The following is a 15,895-nucleotide window of genomic DNA, read 5'->3' as shown; positions in this document are numbered from 1 at the left end:
GATCGGTCGGTTCCTTTGGTCCGGGGATTTCAGCGGATCAATCTTAAAAAGGGCGATTTTGCGACTGTGCAGATATAGAATTGTGTAGAAAATGGTGCTCAATATCAGTGTGTGCGCTTTTTATATATCATCACAGTCTTTGAAAGATCAAAAATAGGGGTCTGACTGCTGCTTTGTGTGTTCTGCTTCCTATCAGGTAGGTTTAATACCAGCGTTTCTTCTGGTTGCTCTGCTCCTTTGCTCCATCCACTTCTATTTGCTTCTACTCATCAGGACTGCACGCAGTGCAACACTAACTACTACTGGACTACAGGATACCCCCAAGGGTAGGTAATGGGCAGTAGCCCTTATATTGGTACCTTTGACCTTAATGGTGGGGATGCTTATGTATAAAGAGGGGTTTGTGCATTTCTGATCATATGTGCGGTAGTCAAGCAGACTGACCGCTAGGTCTGTATTTGCCCACTCATATACACACTCATGGACTTTTATACCCTATGGATGAGTTACAGTGTTCCTATTTTTGATCTTTCAAAGACTGTGATGATATATAAACAGCACACACACTACTATTGAGCACCATTTTCTGCACAATTCTATATCTGCACAGTATAAGAAGACTGCTGCTTTGTGTGTTCTGCTTCCTATCGGGTAGGTTTAATACCTGCGTGCTGACTGTCTCTCTCATGGAGATAAACCAGTCTTCTTACGAACACTAGCTGTATATATATACTAGGAATAAAACACACAGATGCACATCTCATTCTCAAGAACTTACTGAGAAGGCCCTGCCCTGGGATATTGAACTCGACCCAGGACCCCCTTTCAACTCGGTCCCATACCCCTGGTAATGCCCCTTTCAAATTCCAAAAGGGGCTATCTGTCGCTCATATAAATATTCGAAACCTGCTGCCCAAACTGGATGAACTAAGAGCATGGTGCCTTTTGCATAAGCCTAAAGCCATCGTTCTCACAGAGACATGGCTAACCCCTAAAACTCTTAATGCATCTATCTCCATTCAGGGATAATCTATCTTTGGGAAAGACAGGTCAAAGAGAGGAGAAGGGGTGTTATTTCACGTTGAACACTCCTTACGGTTTACTTTGCTAAATTGCTCCCCCAACTCCACCCTCTTTGTAATCCTTGTTGGTAAAATGTGCCCCCCTTTCTCTAAACCTGTTCGTATTCGTATCGCTGGCATCCATCGCTCCCCTAAAACCACACTACAATCCCTGCCTGATATCACTCACTTTCATGGCACAATTTCCTCTCAAAATGGGAAGAGTGAGCTGTTGGTTCTAGGTGATTTTAACCTCAATTGGCTTGACCAAAAGACCCCACAAAATCTGGACACAATTCCTCTCACTAAATTTAACCCAACTCTATTACCCAACCCACACAGGTACACCTAAAATCTTACAGCCACTCCTTACAAGATTGGACCCTATCCTCTTGTCCAAACAGAATCCAATCCTCTAGCAGCCCTTCTAACCTCCTAGGTGATGGGCGGGCCTGACCAGTGGGCAAGGCCTCCCTCACCGCGGATTGGCCGCTGAAGCGGCTGGGGAAGGGGAGGAGCCAGGGGCGGCTTAAAGGGCACAGCCGGGAGCGGGTGCGCTCACTGTGCTCCTGGCTGTGACTATTTTAATTTAATCTTTTGGTGGGTGTCCTATGTTGGAATGTTAGGTTAAATCATTTGGTGTCATACAAGGGGCAAATAAATGATAATTTAGAAGAAATGAAACTGATACTTTAAGTAATAATATTGTGTGGCTAAGGCAACTTATGTTCCATGGGCCTACCCCTCCCGCGTCAACTCCATGTGCCTATTGTGTATGTAGCCGAGTCCTCTACCCTGCCTCCGGTGCAGGGATCTGCCCTGCTGTCTGGCGGGACCCCGCGCGATCAGGGGGGACAGCGAGGCGGCCATTACGGAGTTTTGCGCATGCGCAGTGGCAATCAGCGCGGTGGCCATTTTGGATAGGTTCCGCAAGGACTACAGCGGGACTACAAGTCCTAGAATCCTCTTGGGGGATACCACATGGGCTGAGGCAGCCAATGGAGTGCCTGCAGGCTGGAGGAACAGGAGAAGAGCCCGCGAACCAGAGGAGACGGAGGCGGCGACCTGGATGGTAGCATCCAGGGAGCAGTGCTTCCATGGATTCGGCCTAGATCATGCCCCCTAGGCCCTGAGTCACTTCACAGGAGTATTGTAGGGAAGGCCTCAGATAGGGACTCTTTCCCTATAGTACTATAGTTGTACTGCTGCGCCGGTGGACGGACGGACGGCCACGCGGCGGTCTGTCGCCTGGGAACAGGCCGTAGTGTTCAAGGACAATTGGGTGAGACACTCCAGCTGGAGCTCACCCCACGAGGGTGATCAGGACCCTTAGGAGAAAGGGGAATTGTCGTAGGCCCCGCTGTGTGGGATGTACTCCAACACACCTCTGCAAACTGCACCTGGGTACTGGAGTACCCAGGCAGGTACCCAACGTGCACAAACAATCACACCGGGCAGCGCTACCTCACATTTGGGTGGGATTGTTGGGACGGACACCAGGGCTTATTGGTGCCACAGCACCCTCAGTACTTTGAGGGAACCACTCAGTGTTTGGGGTCACTGCACTTTACTGTGACCCAGTATTGTGTGTTATATGTGTTTCGTGTTGTGTACAGTAAAGATCGGTTATATATATTGTGTGGTGGATTGCTTACTACAGTTGTATTGGTTCCTGTGAGGGGTGATCCCACCAACAATGGGATCCCTCCTAGGTGGAGGCGCTGCACGTAAGGAGATAGAGCTCACCCCAGCCTCCCTTAAGCGGAGGCTCAGGCCTCCTGTGAGCATACAGGTACAGCAGCACGCGTAGTCGCGCGCGTAGTTCCCATAGGGAAAGGGAAAGGGGGCTACATGTACAACGTGATAAAAAGGGGAGGAGTTAACAGCCACGCGGCAACAACCCCCCCCCTTTATAGCAAGGGAATATTTGTGAGACCTTCTCCTCACCTGCGAACCCCTGCCACGACAGACGCCCGGGATGCGCGATCTCACGGTCCGGTTACGCGCGCGGACTGCGCACAGTCTGTCTTTCCGCTGGCTCCGTTTCCAAGCCCTGCCTCCGCAAAGGCGTGCGGCACGTTCGTTCACCCAGCCTCCCTTCTAACCTCTTCCCAGGCTCCACCCCCGCTCCTGTGACAGGCAGACCCGGCGCAGGAGTGACGCGCGTCATGGACTCCGCCCCCTGACCCCAGTGACGCGGGCGAATCGGCACAGGCTCGGTACCACCTCCAAAACTCGGGCACACTCTGCAGAGGGACATGCGCGGTGTGCAAGGGACTCGCGATCAGGTCGCCAATCCTCCATGTCAGTGACGCGCGTGACAGGTAGCTCCGCCTACAATCAGGCTGTGTCACGCAGCAGCCTATGGGATGTTCTTCTGCTCCGCCCTGGCTCTCCATTGGTCAGTGGTGTCTTAAATAGCTGCCTTGCTCCTTCACACATTGCTGAGCATAATCCTACTGTATGTGACGCTGTGCCTTGCTGCATCCTGCCTTGTTCCTGCTGCTGCCTGACCCCTGCTTTGTAATTGGACTCCTTGGAATCTCCCGAGACCCAACTGTGCTGACCACTGTGGTAAGAACTCTCTCTGGAATGTTTTCCCCCCTAGTCTAGTAAGGATCGCTTGGAGTTCGATCCTGAAGGGGGGAGGGGGGATACTGTAAGGAATCGGGGAACACGCCCTCTGCGGCATGTTCCCTCCTTACCTGCCGCATCTCAGTTTCCCGCTCTCCTTACAGAGCACGCACCCGCGGTTCCTCTACTCGTACACGGAGCCCGGCCCACCCCCGGTTGCGTCGCCCTTTCCCACGCATGGCGCGTACACGTGACGGCGTGCGCCGTCCTCTAGCTGCGAGTCAAGATTTCCTGATGTCTGTCTGTGTTCTGAACCTTTCCTTGCTCACCCCCGCGTTGGTGCCTGAGAGAGCGCGCGCATCCCCGCTCTGCTGCCAGAGCATGCGCGCACATGCAGCTGGGCTATTCGTGTCACGGAGCTTGGCTCTGCGCCTCCGGATGCGTTGCGCATTCTCCGGCGCGCTCACGTGACTACGTGCACCGCTCCCCAGCTGCGCGGCAACTCACTCCTATTTCGTGTCTCCTGCGGCTTCCCCACCTCGCTATCGGATCCCTTCGCTCGGCTTGTGCGTGTGAGCACAACCGTTACAGCCGATTTTGTCCTCCAATGTAACTACAACACACCACTTGGAAATGATCCAAGAACAAGATTGTTCATCACTTGAGCCCAGGGGCAAAGTTCATTTTTCTGTGTTGACTTCAAATACTTTCTGGACAAGCTACCCATCTATCTGAACAAGCTCCTCACCTCTACCACATGCAGCACTTATCACCTGAGATCTGACTCCAAAAGACTGTTCATTGTCCCAAGGTTCAGCAAAGTATCCGGCCGCTCCTCCTCCTCTTACCGTGCACCCCAAAACTGGAACAATCTACCGGAGACTCTCACAGCCGCCACCAGTCTAAGTTCTTTCAAAACTAAAGCTATCTCACATTTTAACCTGGTCTGTAACTATTACATACGCCTATAATATATTATCTTTAACTGTCCCTTAAATGTCTGTAAATATAAAGTATATCCTCTGTTAATTTAATATTACAATGTATTGTTACCATAACTCTGTGCCCAGGACATGCGTGAAAATGAGAGGTATCTCTGAATGTATTACTTCCTCGTAATTTTTTTTATAACTTGTGCATTTCATCTTTTTGGGGTGACCTTTTGAACCGCTTGAGATTGAAGCAAAGCGCTGAGAGCATTGAGCGGTTCTCAGACACAGTAATACTTCCGGGATTTAACTTCAGTGTATAAATATCGATTTTAACCTGCACTGTATACACCGTATCCACCAACTGCACCCATTTCGCAGGTACACCACATGTTCTGTAAGAGCAGCTGTACCTATGACACAGAGATGCGTGTGTGTGTGTGTGTGTGTGTGTGTGTGTGTGTGTGTGTGTGTGTGTGTGTGTGTGTGTGTGTGTGTGTGTGTGTGTGTGTGTGTGTGTGTGTGTGTGTGTGTGTTGGGACTTCCATCGGGATTACTTGGAAGAACCGCAGAATAGATTTCGGGTAGCCAACTCCAGTCCTCAAGAGCTACCAACAGGACAGGTTTTCAGGATATCCCTGCTTCAGCGCAGGTAACTCAATCAGTGGCTTAGTCTTCGACTGATGCACTAGTGCTGAAGCAGGGATATCCTGAGAACCTGACCTGTTTGGTGACCATTGAGGACTGTATTTGGGCACCCCTGGTCTAGAATGAGGAGAGAAACAACAGTGACACCTACTTTATACCCACAAAAGTTTGGAGGGTTTGTATACCGTGTCTGTGGGGATGGTTTGTATTTATAAAAAATAAAAAAAAATAAGCCTACTGTATATGCCACATACCAATAGAAATGAATACAATTTGCCACAAGGATAGGATAATATACTATGAAAATAACCCAAACAGGAAAATAACCTTAATATTCCCTGGGTTTAGCAGAAAAAAAGGATTGCATTTTATTCAGAGCAACATTTTGACCCTATAGGGCCTTCCCTGTTGTAGGAACATATCCACCCAAAGCCCTATGCAGGAGGAGGGAGGGGGGATCTGTGCTGCTGCCTGTTCTACAGTAAGGGATTTAGCTCGCGCCGCCTGGATAAGTGCTTCCTGGTCCCAAATGAGTGAAACAAAACGCCTGACTTGCTGTATTTGGTAATAGGATTTTGCAGCGCACAGAAGATGGATTTCTGTGCGAATCTGAAGCAGTGCAGGGCAGCCAACGAAAAGCAAACTCTGAGCCTGCCAAGAACTTGTTTACACATCCCAGCGCATCACACTGCGTGCCTCGGGTCTCAGAAACTCTGCTTAACCCTCTCACACTGCAGCACCCCATAAACGACTATAGTGTGACTATAAAAAAAAAAGTGCTAAACAGAAAAATCGTGTCAATGTACAAAGTAATAGAGGTTAGCAGGGGCATCCCCAGCAGCTGCCTCATACCGGTAAATCGTCAACTCCAGCCACTCGAAATTGTACATTGAAATCTACAAAAGTTATTTTATATAGCAAAAGACAAACTCTTCCTCCTCAAAGTGCTTTCATCAGGCCCAAGTGAAGGCCCTTTTGAGGCCGACACGTTGGTCTTTGTTTAGAATAAATAACTTTTTTTGGCTCAAGAATACAATTTCTAGTGGCTGGAGTTCCATCCACATTGTAACATGTGAGAACAGTTGAGGCCTTAGGGTGAGTCCCCGCTGGCGCCGAGCGCGCTCATGCTTAGATGGGGGCGCAATTTCGGGCTACTTGAGCAAGCGGGAAAGTATAAAAATGTTATTTACAAAAGCGCCGAGCGTGTGTGCCCGCACATGCATCGCGTGAGCCGGAACTTGCGTATATATATATATATATGCAAGTAACCGAGCCAAGCGCGGCAAGCTCAGCGCCAGCGGGGACTCAGCCTTAGGCCGAGTCCCCGCTGTCGCTGAGCGCGCTCATGCTTGGAGAGCTCTCCAAGCATGAGCGCCGGGTGTCCTGCATTTACGCGCGGGGGGGTGAGGGGGCATTGCGGGTAGTTGAGCGCGCTGGAAAGTTAGTTTTTTTTGTTTACCTAAGCGCGGGTGAGCATGTGTGCGCGCGCGGGGACTTACATATATCTAAATATGTAAGTAACCGCCGCAAGCGCCGCCGGCTCAGCACTAGCGGGGACGCAGCCTTTAGAGACCCGCAATGTGCGAGGCTCAATCCTGCTGAATGAGGCCAACTTGAAATGAATTGCGCTTAGAAGCCCTTTCATCTTTTCAGATTGTACCCACTGCAGGGCACTACAGTATACACACAAGGGCTACACCGCAATCTCTCCCTCGAAGCCCTATCTGTAAGGGTGAAACGCGTAGAGGGGGAGATTGCGGTGTAGCCCTTGTGTGTTATTGGTACAATAAAGTTGATTGAAGAAACATCCGGGAGCTTCACTGACTCAGGCATGCGCAGTTGCGCCGAAACCTCTCTTTTATCCGGATACCCCAGACGGCGGCACGCAGGAGCCGACGAGGTGAGCGGGTCCCAGACCGGAGATGCAGTTGAGGTAAGATTTAACATCCCCCTGCACCGGTCAACTCTGTGGCCACACTGAGCTCCCTCGTACACTGCCCCAGTGTCTGAGACACCTAAGGTGACTTGCCCAAATACACAGAGGCGCAGGACAGACCTTTCACTACAGTATACAGGCAGTCCTCATTTTACAACGCTTCACTTTACAACGAATGGCTTATCCAACGCTATGCAATACGTACCTATATTCATTTTTACAACGCCAAAATGGCTTATCCAACGCTCTTACGACGCTTTGCAACGTTGTGTGTGTGTGTATATATATATATACACATTTACATAAACAACGTTGCAAAGCGTCGTAAGAGCGTATATATATAATATTATATAATATTATATTATACTATATAATATATTATTTATTAAGTTATATTATATATATAATACAGTATATACACTATATCATTTATGTGTGTGCTGCATATCTTATTGCCTGCATAAAATATTTGGTGTATTTTAGTGTTAAAAATGCCTTCAGGAACAGAACCTTTCATTTAAACAGTGTTCCTATGTGAAAACGTGTTTCGCTTTACAACGTTTCGCTTTACAACGCCATTTTGAGTAACGCATTGTGTCGGATAACCGAGGACTGCCTGTATTGCCCTCCTAACTTGGTGCAAAGTGGTTACAACAAGACACATTTTCTTGTATGGATTTGTATTGCAGCAGAAAGCAGTCTCCCTGGTTAACATGAGGGTTCCTATAGCGCTTTTTACTTTGTTGTGAGTACAGCACTGAAGGCACCATCGGAGAAGTGCCCCTTGCCCATTGGCGAGACACGGGTTACAAGGTTGGACGTAGTTTGCAGACGGGCTAAGTAAATAAGGCAGATAAATGTTGCAAAGCGCAGGGATGTGTCCTGCACCCTGTGCCTGTGGCAGGGAGGTGGTTTGAGCTGCCACAAACTGGTGACATGCATGGGATCCCGTAGCTTCAGAAAGCTTCATGCCAGAGAATCTGTGCTGGGAACTGAATGGATATCCAGATGCCAGGAGTCGGTCAGAACTTTAAAACAACGGAACAGAGCCAACTGTGAACCCAAAACAGCCGCCCGTCCCTTAACCCAGGAGTGCTAAGCTCCAATCCTCAAGACCCCCCCCCTCCCCCCCCCCCCCAAACAGGTCAGGTTTTCCGGATATCACAGCTTCAGCACAGGTGGCTCAATCAGTGACTCAGTCATTTCGATTGAGCCACCTGTGCTGAAGCTGTGATATCCTGAAAACCTGACCTGTTTTGGGGGGGGGGTCTAGAGTTTAGAACCCCTGCCTTAACCAGTGAAGTGCTGGAGGATTAGTGAGCAATGCCCATTTCTAGGGTCTACGTCTTGGAATTAGGTTGCTCCGAACCAGTGTGCAGCAGATAAGGACGGTGCCTTTTTAGCTCCTTACTTAAAAACGTATATACTCCATTTAATGTTGTACTTGTACTTCCTTTGGGGTTTCTTTATGCCCTTTCCAAACATTCTGACTGCTCTCTCACTATATGACACTTGCTCCTTTATTCTCTGCTGAGTGCCTGTTCCATGCATCCACTACCCCATTAGTGCAGAAGCCTTTTTTTTCAAGATACTGAGCCTGGCCTAGATCTGGGTTGGAGTCATAAAATGTTTAAGTATAGGGGGTGCTCAACTCACCCCCCCTCCCTCCCCCCTTTTCTCTCCCCTCTCCCCCCCCTCCCCCTCCCCTCTCCCCCCCCCATCCCCTCCCCCCCCCTCACTTCTCCCTCCCCCCCCCCTCCCCCCCTCCCCTCCAACCTCCCTCCCCCCCCCCCTCCCTCCCCTCCAACCTCCCTCCCCCCCCCCCCCTCCTCCCCCCTTCCCTCCCCCCCCTCCCTCCCCCCCTCCCCCCCCCTCCCCCCCCCCTCCCCCCCTCCCCTCCCCCCCCTACCCCCCTCCCCTCCCCCCCCCCTACCCCCCTCCCCTCCCCCCCTTCTCCCCTCCCCCCCCCAACCTCCCTCCCCCTCCCTCCCCCCAACACTTGTAATAACAAATAACATCCTGGGACCCCTGCTCATTGAGGAACAAGACCCGTGCTTCTTCCCAAACTCCTCTCTTACCACAAACATCTGGGATCAGCAGTAAACAAAAACATGCAATGGGTTAGATAAGGATCACAGTGCAGGCATCTGACCCGTTCCCACCACCCCTCCAAGTGTCTACTTAACCCTTTCAGTGGCAGAGGCATTGTGTAATACGTTTGCTGCTCCTCTGAGTTTTTCCTCTCTACACTGCTAAAATATAAATCAAACACAGCAACATAAACAGAGTGTCATCATTCACACGGCCACATTACCCTCTGTATTAGATGCAGAGCGAGTCATAGTATGCATAGAAATGTATTGGATAGATATAGATATAGATATACCATCACATTTTCAGTTATTGTGGGTGAAAAAGGCAACAAAAAACCTCCACCGTTAGCATATAGCCAATAAAGAATATCACTTGTGAGCACATTCACATGTCTAAGGCTGAGTCCCCGCTGGAGCTGACTGCGCTGGCGCTCAAAGCATGCGAGCCGGGTGTCCTGCGTCTGCTCGCGCGCACCGCTGATGACAGATGCAGGGGGTAAGTGCATCTGCTCAGCGCGGCTCAGCAAGGCTCACCGTACTATGTCCCAGGCCTTAGACAGGTCTGCACCCCTGCCTTTCACCATTATCACCAAGCCTACAGTGCTCTCACTGCAGCAAGGGATTCTGGGAAATGACATGCAAATGAGCACACCTTTTGCCTGAAATATCCATTTTTACATGGAACCCTTATAAGATAATGTTCACTGTTAACACAGCATTTAAGCACAGCATGACTATATATATATATATATATATATATATATATATATATATATATATATATATAGTGGTTGACAAATCACCAAAAAATCTACTCGCCACACAAAAAAATCTACTCGCCACCTAGTACCAAACGTGTGCTGCTTGGGCCAATATTTACTCGTTAAATCCACTCGCCCGGGGCAAGCAAATGTATAGGTTTGTCGAACACTATATATATATATATATATATATATATATATATATATATATATATATATATATATATATATATATATACACACAGGCAAAAGGTGACACAGTCTGTGCTCATTTGCATGTCATTTCCCAGAATCCCTTGCTGCAGTGGGAGCACTGTATGCGAGGTGATAATGGTAGAAAGGCAGGGTTGCAGACCTTTCTAAGGCCGCGCTTATAGTGCCGACGACGCGGCGTCGCCCGAAAACAAATACATTGTCGCTGCCCCGTGCGCTTATAGTGCGCGCGACGGCTCCGTCGCCGTCGCGGAAACTGGAAGCCGGCAAAATTTGATTTTTCAAGGGCTGTCGCGTTACGTGACGGCCCTTGAACAAATCAAATTGCCGGAATCCCGCGACCCCGCCACCCGGTGAAACATAACTTTCGCCGGTGGCGAAGGCGACGGGTGACGCCGTCGCCAGCGACGGCACTATAGGCACGGCCTAAGACGTGAATGTGCTCACAAGTAATATTCTTTATTGGATATATATATTGTATTGTATTGTATGTCTTTATTTATATAGCGCCATAAATGTACATAGCGCTTCACAGTAGTAATACATATCATATAAATAACAAATAATATAAATAACAGGTTATGGGAATAAGTGCTTCAGACATACTGTAAAAGTAACATTAAGGAAGAGGAGTCCCTGCCCCGAGGAGCTTACAGTCTAATTGGTAGGTAGGGAGAACGTACAGAGACAGTAGGAGGGAGTTCTGGTAAGTGCGTCTGCAGGGGGCCAAGCTTTATGTATCTTTGAAAAAGTCGCCTTTGAAAAAGTCGCCCGAGAGTGACGAAACGCGTCAGCGAGCATCATTACGCATTACGTCACAGACATTACGTCATCACGTTGCGCATGAACTGGCCGGTTCGTGCGTTTAACAGCTTGAGGCCATACAGCTAGGAGATTTTCTGAGGACTCCAACCCGATGCCGGTACACTTTATCCGCGCTTGGACACTATCCTGATGATCACGGATCGTTTAATATCCAGAGACTGACATCAGAGACGAGCAAAGACAAGTAAAGACACCGGATGGGGGTGATTTATTCACGACATGCTTTTAACTTCCTTACCCTTGTGAGTGATATTCCTCCCCCCCCCCCCTCCCCCCCCTTCTCCTCCCTTTATTAAATATACAGTTATACACTATGGGGCGTGCGCTCTCTTCTCTTTCTCCTCTACAGATGCCATAGGATGTGGTTCATCCTCTCGAGAGCAGCCGGAGACCCCCTGCACCTACGTCTTTAATACCATTGACGAACTAATTCATAAAGGACTGGTTTTTCACTTCTTTATTCATTATTTATTATTTTTCTTTTTCTTTTTGCACGTATATGTACTGCGTTTATTTTAAGTTATTTGATTGATTATATGTTTATTGTTTTATACGCAGGCACTGATATTAATCACATTGTTATTTGTATTAACACTATACATAATTAATTTACCACTTATATACCCATTGAGGCGCTGCTTTTTCTTTTGTTTGTTAGTTCATATATATATATATATGAGTGCTCATTTGCATGTCATTTCCCAGAATCCCTTGCTGCAGTGGAAGTGCTGTATGCTGGGTGACAATGGGGAAAGACAGGGTTGCAGACCTGCCTAAGACATGCAAATGAACATACAGTAATATTTACAGTTGCAATATATATATATAAATATATATATATATATATATATATATATATATATATATATATATATATATATATATATATATATATATATATATAAACACGCGCGTCTGTGTAACACGTAACTACATCTCCAGCAGAGAAATGTATTGCATGCAAAGCAATATGCACCAAGTATAAAAGGAAAAGTGTAACAATAGCAGATGCAGTGCTAGGCTGCGGCCTTAGTGCAAAAACATTAAACCAACCAGGCCGGCCATACCGTGCGTGGAAGCGCGACAGCGCGGCAGGATTTTGAAGAAACCAAAAAAAATAGATTTTTCCAGCGACGGCCGCTTCCCGTGAGCGTTCCAGCCAATCAGGGCGAACCAGCCTGGTGACATCACGGCCGCACCTCCCCGTCGCGAGCACGTCTGAGCCCATAGATCGCTCAGGCGCGCGCCTGCACTGTGTCCAATGCCTTATATGCAGAACAAGGAGTGTTGTATTATATGCAGTATTTGAATATCCGTATAGTAAATATATATATAACATTAAATATTATGGATACATGTCGCATTTCCAGACGGTGGCAGGGAATGGGTTAAGCTATTTTCTGCAAACTCCCAGCCAGGAAAATAACACAGACCTCAGATTAGCTAAACAAACACAAATAAGAAACCCGGATTGCCATGGCAACCTCTCCACATTCTGTAGGCAAAACACATTTATTTTGCTGTCTTTTTTTGTACCAGTGTCCTGCAGGGTTTCCATGTCCTGTGACCCAAACAGAGAAGCCCAGGCATCTGATAAGAAAAAGTTCTACTTATATGGTGATGTGACACGTACGTCTGACCCCAAGAGCTCGCTGCCTTGTTAAAGTATAACTGCATGTTAGTGCCCGGTGCTAAGAGACGGGCACCGAGTCTGGAACCAGAGAACGGACTGGATTTGTGCCCATCGGGTTAGGAGTCTGTGTTTGGAGGGGGCAGATGAAAGTGTCCCAGCGCTCTTACATACAGAGGGGTAGAGATGAAACTGCCCCTGCTCTCTCACATACAGAGGGGTAGAGATGAGACTCCCCCTCTTCTCTTACATACAGGGGGGCAGAGATGAGACTGCCCCTGCTCTCTCACATACAGAGGGGTAGAGATGAGACTCCCCCTCTTCTCTTACATACAGGGGGGCAGAAATGAGACTCCCCCTGCTCTCTTACATACAGAGGGGTAGAGATGAAACTGCCCCTGCTCTCTTACATACAGAGGGGTAGAGATGAAACTGCACCTGCTCTCTCACATACAGAGGGGCAGAGATGAAACTGCCCCTGCTCTCTTACATACAGGGGGCAGAGATGAGACTCCCCCTGCTCTCTTACATACAGGGGGCAGAGATGAGACTCCCCCTCTTCTCTTACATACAGAGGGGTAGAGATGAGACTCCCCCAGCGCTCTCACATACAGGGGGGCAGAGATGAAACTGCCCCTGCTTTCTTACACACAGGGAGGGGGTAGAGATGAGACTCCCCCTGCTCTCTTACATACACGGGGGCAGAGATGAAACTCCCCCTGCTCTCTTACATATAGAGGGGCAGAGATGAGACTCCCCCTGCTCCCTTACATACAGGGGGGCAGAGATGAGACTCCCCCTGCTCTCTTACATACAGGGGGTAGAGATGAAACTCCCCCTGCTCTCTTACATACAGGGGGCAGAGATGAGACTCCCCTGCTCTCTTACATACAGAGGGGTAGAGATGAAACTGCCCCTGCTTTCTTACACACAGGGGGGTAGTGATGAAACTGCCCCTGCTCTCTTACATACAGGGGGGCAGAGATGAGACTCCCCCTGCTCTCACATACAGGGGGGTAGATATGAAACTCCCCCTGCTCTCTCACATACAGGGGGGTAGATATGAAACTCCCCCTGCTCTCTCACATACAGGGGGGTAGATCCTCACAAGTTCGTTAAATCTGGGCTACTAACGGGATGTCACCTAATTAGGGAATGTCTGGTTGCTTCCCTGGGTTTAAGGGGTATTCACAAAGCTAATGCAAAATGTATATGCAAAAGCAACGGCCGTTAGAGATCTCATTAGCTCAGGCGTAACGCGGCGTGAAGTTAGCACTGCCCTGCGTTAGCTTCTAATAACATGGCGGTAAGCCTGTTTTACCCTGTGCCGGACCTAACTACCGTAACATTAAATCCCTGCGGTAACTATAGCGGCGCTGTGGGGACCTGCGCTGTTACAGGGAACACCGCTTTCCATATCATTAGCACTAACGTCCGTTATACTGTAGTAACGCAAGGGCTCGTTACGGCTGAAAACGGCGCTTAGCGCATCGTTACTGAGCTGTGAAGTCTTATCAAAGGCCCAGATTCTGATTATTACTTTGCGTTGATAAATCTGGTGCTGTTATTTTTGTTTGTTAAAGTAAAGTGAGGGATGTGTAGCTGTTGAATACGCATTGCAGCGCCCTTCAGGGGTTACGTTATCCAGAGCCAGAGGTCACAGGCTTAGTATCCTGAGATAAATGCTGCTGAGGTAGAGCATAAGGCCAGCATTTACACGGTTAACCCTGCAGGTCTTACAGCTTTGGTTTCAACATCATCATTTATCTGCCAGCTGGTTTAAAAACCAGGATAAAAGAACTCGGGGATTCATTGCACAATAGGTTATTTGCCAGGCACACTACTGTAGATCAGTGTTACAAGATTTCTACTCAAAGCCCCATAACTCATCCCTTTAAAATTCCCAGACGTAGCTGGTGACAAAAGGGGACGGTTTCTGAGAAGGCAGCAGGGGCCCGGCTCTGAGAAGGCAGCAGGGGCCCGGCTCTGAGAAGGCAGCAGGGGCCCGGCTCTGAGAGCCACTGAGCTAAAACTGGGACTTTCCTGACCCCCTGAAACTTAACTTCTTCTGTGCCTGAGAACCCATTGCACGCCTCTTTGACACCCAAAGGCGTATCGCGTGTGGTTTAATGGTTTAACCCAGGGGGGCTCAACTCCAGTCCTCAAGCTCCCCCAACCCCCCGCCCCAACAGGTCAGGTTTTCAGGATATCCCAGCTTCAGTACAGGTGGCTCAATCAGAGGCTCAGTGGAAGACTGAGCCTCTGATGGAGCTACCTGAGCTGAAGCAGGGACCGATTGAGTCACCTGCACTGAAGCAGGGACGGATTTTAGCCGACTGTGCTGACACGGTGATATTCTGAAAACCTGACCTGTTGGGGGGTTTGAGGACCGGAAGTTGAGCCCCTTGGTTTAACCCACCCTGAAGTGGAAAATGCTGCGTTGTATATGGATGTCGAGTATGTCCATATACTTCTCAGCCCCTACAAGCCCTGTGCAGCACAGTGATACAATCTGCAGAGCATCGCTATTGTGCTTTTGTCAGGAGTTTGTCTCTGCTGCCCTGTGACTTACAGTAAAACCTACAGTAGTGCCCGTAGCCAGCCCGCTGGGCTGATGTTTGAAGAGGTTTAAAGGGCCTTTGGGGCGGGCTGGGATACTGAGGGAGGATCTGTGTACAGAGCAATGTAGGCCCTCTGACAGTGACGGGGGTACGTAGATATTTAATATAATGAACGTTTGCTATACAGCTCTTACATATAAACACAAGGACACAGCATCGACTAAGAAAACCTTCAGAATAACCTTACTCCAATTCTCTTTTTTACTTCTGTAAGGATCCGTGAGTCCCGCTACCCTCGGCGCGCCCGCTCCTTACCTCGGCCCGCGATCGGGTGCTCCCCTTCCCCCGCCTCCTGCGGCGTGTCTCCTGGGCCGTCTATCAGCCGTTGGACTACGGGCGTGCGCATCACGCACGTAAGTTTATACCAACCCCTGTGGTCCCGCCTCCGGGTTGCGTGTGCTCTGTGCGCGCAGGTACCACGTCACCAGCCTCCGCCTGTAAGCCCTCCCACACCTGTCTCCTGCACCAATTGCAGCAGGCATTCGTGACGCACCTCCTCTTGCCTTGTCCTCATTGGTTCTTGTTTGCCTTATATGCTCAGCCGTTTCACTGGTTCTTCGGCTGAGCATAAACCTTCCTATGAGCGAAGTGTTCACTGCTGTCT

Source organism: Ascaphus truei, chromosome 12 (assembly GCF_040206685.1).
Source record: "Ascaphus truei isolate aAscTru1 chromosome 12, aAscTru1.hap1, whole genome shotgun sequence".
Classification (NCBI taxonomy): Eukaryota; Metazoa; Chordata; class Amphibia; order Anura; family Ascaphidae; genus Ascaphus; species Ascaphus truei.
The sequence above is the reverse complement of the archived record's forward strand: the minus strand, read 5'-3'. Positions refer to the sequence as shown.